General features: G+C 49.8%; 1 non-coding gene across 1 annotated transcript in view; it reads left to right on the forward strand.

The window, feature by feature from the left end:
• The window catches only part of LOC149573885 (25S ribosomal RNA), a 3,333-nt gene extending 2,569 nt beyond the window's left edge, over positions 1-764 (forward strand). The window contains exon 1 of the ribosomal RNA XR_016360975.1: positions 1-764. This exon is cut by the window's left edge and continues 2,569 nt beyond it. This is a non-coding gene — a ribosomal RNA (25S ribosomal RNA).
• The last annotated feature ends 7,099 nt before the right edge of the window (positions 765-7,863 follow it).

Genomic DNA, 7,863 nt, shown 5'->3' on the forward strand with positions numbered 1-7,863 from the left:
CTGTTAAAAGATAATGCAGGTGTCCTAAGATGAGCTCAACGAGAATAGAAATCTCATGTGGAACAAAAGGGTAAAAGCTCATTTGATTTTGATTTTCAGTACAAATACAAACTGTGAAAGCGTGGCCTATCGATCCTTTAGACTTTTGGAATTTGAAGCTAGAGGTGTCAGAAAAGTTACCACAGGGATAACTGGCTTGTGGCAGCCAAGCGTTCATAGCGATGTTGCTTTTTGATCCTTCGATGTCGGCTCTTCCTATCATTGTGAAGCAGAATTCACCAAGTGTTGGATTGTTCACCCACCAATAAGGAACGTGAGCTGGGTTTAGACCGTCGTGAGATAGGTTAGTTTTACCCTACTGATGATCCGCACCGCGATAGTAATTCAACTTAGTATGAGAGGAACCGTTGATTCACACATTTGGTCATCGCACTTGGTTGAAAAGCTAGTGGCACGAAGCTACCGTGTGTCGGATTATGACTGAACGCCTCTAAGTCAGAATCCATGCTAGATGCGGCGCATATCTCTCTCCGGCTGCATCGTGACCCACAGTAGGGGTGCTCTTGCACTCCTAGGGGCCCATGTCATTGGCCATCTCCGATCGGTGCACTAGCCCGTTGGAGCAACCTTGGATATTAATTTCAAGCGGTCGGCGAGAAGAATATTTTGCAGACAACTTAAATAAGCGACGGGGTATTGTAAGTGGCAGAGTGGCCTTGCTACCACGATCCATTGAGATTCAGCCCTCTGTCGCCTCGATTCGTAAAACCTTTTTCGACTCTAAGGCAGGTGGGGTTTGTAATTTGTGCGAGGGCGAGAAAATCTCCCAAGTGCCAAATTCCGGGTGGGGGTGGGGGTATGCAAGGTTTTTTCTTGCGAGCTCGTAACGTAACAATTGCTCAGGTGCCAAATTCCCGGCGGGTGGGGTTTGCAATTTGTGCGAGTGCGAGAAGAATCTTCCAAGTGCCAAATTTTGGGTGGGTAGGGTTTGCAATTTTTTGTGAGGGCGGGAAAACTCTCCCAGGTGCCAAATTTCGAGCGGGTGGGGTTTTGTGAAAATTTCTGTGAGTGCGAAGAAATCTCCCAAGTGCCAAATTCCCGGCGGGTGGGGTTTTTGCAATTTCTGTCGGGGCAAAAAAATCTCCCAAGTGCCAAATTCCCGGCGGGTCGGGTTTGCAATTTCCGCCAGGGCGAAAAAATCTCTCGAGTGCCAAATTTCGGGCGGGAGGGACAGGTTTTGTAGAAATTTTTGCCAGGGCAGAAAAATCTGCCGAGTGCCAAATTTCGGGTGAGTGGGGTTTTGTAGAATTTCCACGAGGGGGAAAAAAATCTCCCGAGTCCCAAATTCCGAGCTGGTGGGGTTTGCAATTTTCGGAAGGGCAGAAAAATCTCCGGAGTGCCGAATTCCCCGCGGGTGGGGTTTTGTGATTTTCGCAAGTGCGAAAAAGTTTTCCATGTGGGTCGGGTTTGCAATTTTTGTGAGGGTGAAAAAATCTTCCAAGTCCAAATTCCGAGCAGGTGGGGTTTCATAATTTTCCAAGTGCCAAATTCTGAGCGGGTGGGGTTTGTAAATTCCGCGAGGGCGAAAAAAACTTCCAAGTCCAAATTTTGAGCGGGTGGGGTTTGTAAATTTTTGTAAGGGCAGAAAAATCTTGCGACTGCAAATTCCAGGCGGGTCCCTGGGTTTTTTAATTTTCGCGAGGGCAGACGACTCATGTACGTGATCCAAAACTGATCAACTTATTTTTTTGGTTAACGCCCAAAGTTTTGAACTCAAATCGAGTTGGCTACCCCGACTCGAATCGCCTCCGAATTTTTTGCACAACCCATGTCACCGTGCTCGACTTGATTCTAAGTTCCCCAAGTCATGTACGTGGTCCAAAAGAGGTCAACCTTTTTTTTTTTGGGGGTTAATGCCCAAAGTTTTCAACTCGAACTGTGTCGGCAACCCCGACACGAATCACCCGAATTACCCGAACCCCGACTTGAATCGCGTCGAGCCTTAACCGCCTCCAATTTTTTCGCACAACTCATGTCACCGTGCTCGACATGATTCTAAGTGCGCCGAGTCATGTGCGTGATCCAAAGGCGGTCAACTCTTTTTTTCGGTTAACGCCCAAAATTTTCAACCCAAATTGTGTCGGCGACCCCGACTCGTATCGCCTCGAGCCTTAACCGCCTCCAATTTTTTCGCAGGACTCATGTCACCATGCTCGACTTGGTGCCCCGAGTCATGTACGTGATCCAAAAGTGGTTAACTTCTTCCTTCTTTGGTTAACACCCAAAGATTTCAACCCGAATTGTGTCAGCAACCCCAACTCAAATCGCCTCGAGCCTTAATCGCCTGCAATTTTTTTGAACCACTCATGTCACCGTGCTTGACTTGATTCTATGTGCCCCAAGTCATGTACGTGATCCAAAAGCGATTAACTCTTTTTCTGGCTAACGGCCAAAGTTTTCGAATCAACTCAGCTACCTCGACTCAAATTGCCTCGAGCCTTAACCGCCTCCATTTTTTTTTTCGCTCAACTCATGTAATCGCACTCGCCTTGATTCTGAGTGGCCCGAGTCACTTACGTGATCCAAAATTGGGTAACTTTTTCTTTTTTCTTTTTTTTGTCAAGTCCCAAAGTTTTGAACTCGAATAGAGTCGGATGCCCCGACTCGAGTCGTCTCCAAATTTTTTGCACGACTCATGTCACCGTGCTCGACTTGATTCTAAGTGCCCCGAGCCATGTACGTGATCCAAAAGCGGTTAACTTTTTCTTTTTGGTTAACGCCCAAAGTTTTCAACCCGACCCGCCTCGGCAACCTCGACTCGAAGCGCCTCAAGCCTTAATGGCCTCCAATGTTTTTGCACGACTCATGCCACCATCGACTTTTCGCTCGAATCATGTCACCCAGGGAACCTCGATGCTACGTGACTCGAGCCCTGTGCGCGATCCAAAACCGGGTAACGTTTTTTTTTTTAACTCCCAAAATTTCATTCTTTTTTGCCTTACGAGGCCTATCATGATCTCTTTTTATAAAGAAAATTCTCAAATTGGATCATTTCGGCTACCCTACCTCGAATCTGACTAGCTAGGCGTAATGCCTCGAGTCAGCTCGGCAATACGTGAACTGAAACTTGTGCGTGATCCAAAAGCGGGTAACTTGTTTTTTTTTTTTTTTTTCTAATGCCCAAAATTTAGTGCTTTTCGCTGTACAGGGCCTCTCATGATTTTTTTTGTTTTTTTTTTTTTTTTCCCCTCGTCGACCCACTCTGGCGACCCAGTCGGGTCGCCTGAGCCTGGGGAGACGGAGATGGGTTGACCTAGTCGGGTGACCCAAGTTGGGTCGACTCTAGCGTGCGATCCTGGCTGGGGACAGCAAGTCGATTCTATAAATTTGCTTTCCAATTTTGCTAGTCAGGTCGGCTCACCAAGTCATCTAACCATGTGGTCTTTTCCAAATCAAGAATTGACTCTTTAAGTCCACTCACAGCTCGTCAAGATGGCTCACCAAGATGACTTACCATCTCGCCTCACCAGGTTGCCCCACCAGGTCGCCTCTTCTTTAAGACCGCTCACCATGTCGGCTCCCCAAGTCACCTCACCGAGTCGACTATTCAGGTTGCCTCACCAAGTCAACCCCTTAAGTTTGCTCACCAAGTCAGCTCCCTAAGTCAGCTCACCAAGTCGAATCACCTAGACATTTTACCACCTTGCCCCAGCAGGTGTGCTCGCCAAGTCGCCCCGCCGAGCTGCTTCTCTAAGCCCACTCACCATGTCAGCTCACCAAGTCGATTGTTCAAGTACGTTGCCAAGTCAACTCTTTAAGTTCGCTCACCAGGTCAGGCCGCCCAAGTCGCCTCTTTAAGTTTGTTCGCCAGGTCGGCCTGCCCAAGTCGCATCAGCGGGCTAACTCGCCGAGTCACCTCATGAAGTTGACTCTTTAAGTGCGCTCACCAAGTCAGCTCACCAAGTCGACTCACCATCTCGCCTCGATAATTTGGCTTGCCGAGTTACCCCACCAAGTCGTCGCCTCTTTAAGCCTGCTCACCGCGTCAGCTCGTCAGGTCGGCTCACCAAGTCTACTAATCAAGTAGGCCCACCAAGTCGCTTCAAGGATAGCTCCTCACCATGAGTCGCCTCACCATGTTGACTCAATGAGTCGCCTCACCATGTTGACTCTTTGAGCCCACTCGCCGGGTCACCTCACCAAGTCGACTCGAGTACGTTGCCAAGTTGACTCTTTAAGTTCACTCGCCAGGTCGACTCGCCAAGTCAGCTCACCATGTCATCTCAATGAACCAACTCACCGAGTCGCCTCACCATGTCGGCTCTCTAATACCACTCGCCAAGTCGCCCCACCAACTCGCCCCGTTAGGCCCACTCACCACATCACCCCGTTAGGCCCACTCTCACCAAGTGGACTCTTTAAGTCTGCTCATAAAGTCGAGCCACCAAGTACTCTCACCAAGTCGACTCTTTAAGTCCTTTCATCGAGTCACCCAACCAAGTACTCTCACCAAGTCAACTCTTTAGGTCCGTTTATCAAGTCACCCCGCAAAGTCGACCCTCTAAGTTTGTTCATTGAGTCACTCGACCAAGTCGACTATTTAAGTCCTTTCATCAAGTCACCCCGCCAAGCCGACTCTTTAAGTCCGTTCATCAAGTCACCAGAATAACTACTCTCACCAAGTTGACTATGTAAGTCCGTTCATCAAGTCGGCCCACCAAGTACTCCCACCAAGTCGACTCTTTAAGTCCGTTCATCAGTTCACCCTGCCAAGTACACTCACCAAGTCAACTCTTTAGGTCCGTTCATCAAGTCGACCCTTTAAGTCCGTTCATCAAGTCGCCCCGCCGAGTTGCTTCTCTAAGCCCACTCACCATGTCAGCTCACCAAGTCGGTTGTTCAAGTACGTTGCCAAGTCAACTCTTTAACTTCGCTCGCCAGGTCAGCCCGCCCAAGTCACCTCTTTAAGTTCGTTCACTAGCTCGGCCCACCCAAGTCGCATCAGCAAGCTAACTCGCCGAGTCACCTCACGAAGTTGACTCTTTAAGTGCGCTCACCAAGTCAGCTCACCAAGTCGACTCACCATCTCACCTCGATAAGTTGGCTTGCCGAGTTACCCCACCAAGTCGTCACTTCTTTAAGCCCACTCACCGTGTCAGCTCGTCAGGTCGGCTAACCAAGTCGACTAATCAAGTAGGCCCACCAAGTCGCCTCAAGGATAGCTCCTCACCATGAGTCGCCTCACCATGTTGACTCAATGAGTCTCCTCACCATGTTAAGTCTTTGAGCTCGCTCGCCGGGTCGCCTCACCAAGTCGACTCGAGTACGTTGCCAAGTCGACTCTTTAAGTTCGCTCGCCGGGTCGACTCGCCAAGTCAGCTCACCATGTCATCTCAATGAACCAACTCACCTCGTCGCCTCACCACGTCGGCTCTCTAATACCACTCACCAAGTCGCCCCACCAGCTCGCCCCGTTAGGCCCACTCACCACATCGCCCCATTAGGCCCACTCTCACCAAGTGGACTCTTTAAGTCTGCTCATAAAGTCGAGCCACCAAGTACTCTCACCAAGTCGACTCTCTAAGTCCTTTCATCGAGTCACCCCACCAAGTACTCTCACCAAGTCAACTCTTTAGGTCCGTTCATAGAGTCACCCCACCAAGTCGACCCTTCAAGTGCGTTCACCAAGTCACCCCACCAAGTTGACTCTTTAAGTTCATTCATCAAGTCACCCTGCCAGGTCAGCCCACAAATTACTCTCACCAAGTCGACTCTTTAAGTTCGTTCATCAAGTCACCCCGCCAGGTCGGCCCACCGAGTGGACTCTTTAAGTTCATTCATGAAGTTACTCTGCCAAGTCGGCCTACCAGGTTGACTCTTTAAGTTCGTTCATCAAGTCACCCCGCCAGGTCAGCCCACCAACTACTCTCACCAAGTTGACTCTTTAAGTTTGCTCACCAAGTCACCCCGGCAGGTCAGCCCATCAAGTACTCTCACCAGGTCAACTCTTTAGGTTTGTTCATCAGGTCACCCCACCGAGTACTCTCACCAAGTCGACTCTTTAAGTTCGTTCATCAAGTCACCCCGCCAGGTCGGCCCACCAAGTACTCTCACCAAGTCGACCCTTTAAGTTCGGTCATCAACTCACCCCGCCAGGTCGGCCCACCCAGTACTCTCACAAAGTTGACTCTTTAGGTTCGTTCATCAATTCACCCCGCCAGCTCGGCCCACCAAGTTCTCTCACCAGGTCGACTCTTTAAGTTCGTTCATCAAGTCACATTGCCAGTTCGACCCACCAAGTACTCTCACAAAGTTGACTCTCTAAGTTCATTCATCAAGTCACCCTGCCAGGTCAGCCCACCAAGTACTCTCACCAAGTCACCCCACTAGTTCGACCCACCAAGTCAACCCTTTAAGTTTGTTCATCAAGTCACTCGGCCAAGTCGGCCCACCAAGTCGACTCTTTAAGTCCGTTCATCAAGTCACGTGACCAGGTCAGCCCACCGAGTACTCTCACCAAGTCGACTCTTTAAGTTTGTTCATCAAGTCACCCGGCCAGGTCGGCCCACCAAGTACTCTCACCAAGTCGACTCTCTAAGTCTGTTCATCAAGTCACCCCGCCAAGTCGGCCCACCAAGTCGAATCTTTAAGTTCGTTCATCAAGTCACCCCACCAAGTACTCTAACCAAGTCGATTCTTCAAGTGCGTTCATCAAGTCACCCGACCAACTAATCTCACCAAGTCGACTCTTTAACTATGTTCATCAAGTCACCCCACCAAGCACTCTCACCACGTCAACTCTTTCGGTCCGTTCATAAAGTCACCCCACCAAGTCGACCCTTCAAGTGCGTTCATCAAGTCACCCCACCAAGTACTCTCACCAATTCGACTCTTTAATTCTTTTCATCAAGTCACCACACCAAGTACTCTGTCCAAGTCAACTCTTTAGGACCGTTCATCAAGTCACCTCGCCAAGTCGACCCTTGAAGTCTTTTCATCAAGTCACCCCACCAAGTACTCCCACCAAGTCGACTCTTTAAGTCAGTTCACGAAGTCACCCAACCAGGTCGGCCCACCAAGGACTCTCACCAAGTCGACTCTCTAAGTCTGTTCATCAGGTCACCCCACCAAGTACTCTCACCAAGTCAACTCTTTAGGTCCGTTCATCAAGTCACCCCGCAAAGTTGACCCTCTAAGTTCGTTCATCGAGTCACCCGACCAAGTTGACTATTTAAGTCCTTTCATCAAGTCACCCCGCCAAGCCGACTCTTTAAGTCCGTTCATCAAGTCACCAGAACAACTACTCTCACCAAGTCGACTCTATAAGTCTGTTCATCAAGTCGGCCCACCAAGTACTCCCACCAAGTTGACTCTTTAAGTCCGTTCATCAGTTCACCCCGCTAAGTACTCTCACCAAGTCAACTCTTTAGGTCCGTTCATCAAGTCACCCCGCCAAGTCGACCCTTTAAGTCCGTTCATCAAGTCGCCCTGCCGAGTTGCTTCTCTAAGCCCACTCACCATGTCAGCTCACCAAGTCGGTTGTTCAAGTGCGTTGCCAAGTCAACTCTTTAAGTTCGCTCACCAGGTCAGCCCGCCCAAGTCGCCTCTTTAAGTTTGTTCGCCAGGTCGGCCCGCCCAAGTCGCATCAGCGGGCTAACTCGCCAAGTCACCTCACGAAGTTGACTCTTTAAGTGCGCTCACCAAGTCATCTCACCAAGTCGACTCACCACCTCGCCTTGATAAGTTGGCTTGCCAAGTTACCCCACCAAGTTGTCGCCTCTTTAAGCTCGCTCACCATGTCAGCTCGTCAGGTCAGCTCACCAAGTTGACTAATCAAGTAGGCCCACCAAGTCGCCTCAAGGA

Source organism: Cupressus sempervirens, chromosome 2 (assembly GCF_028749045.1).
Source record: "Cupressus sempervirens isolate cs-2001-9-10 chromosome 2, ASM2874904v1, whole genome shotgun sequence".
NCBI classification, from domain to species: domain Eukaryota; kingdom Viridiplantae; phylum Streptophyta; class Pinopsida; order Cupressales; family Cupressaceae; genus Cupressus; species Cupressus sempervirens.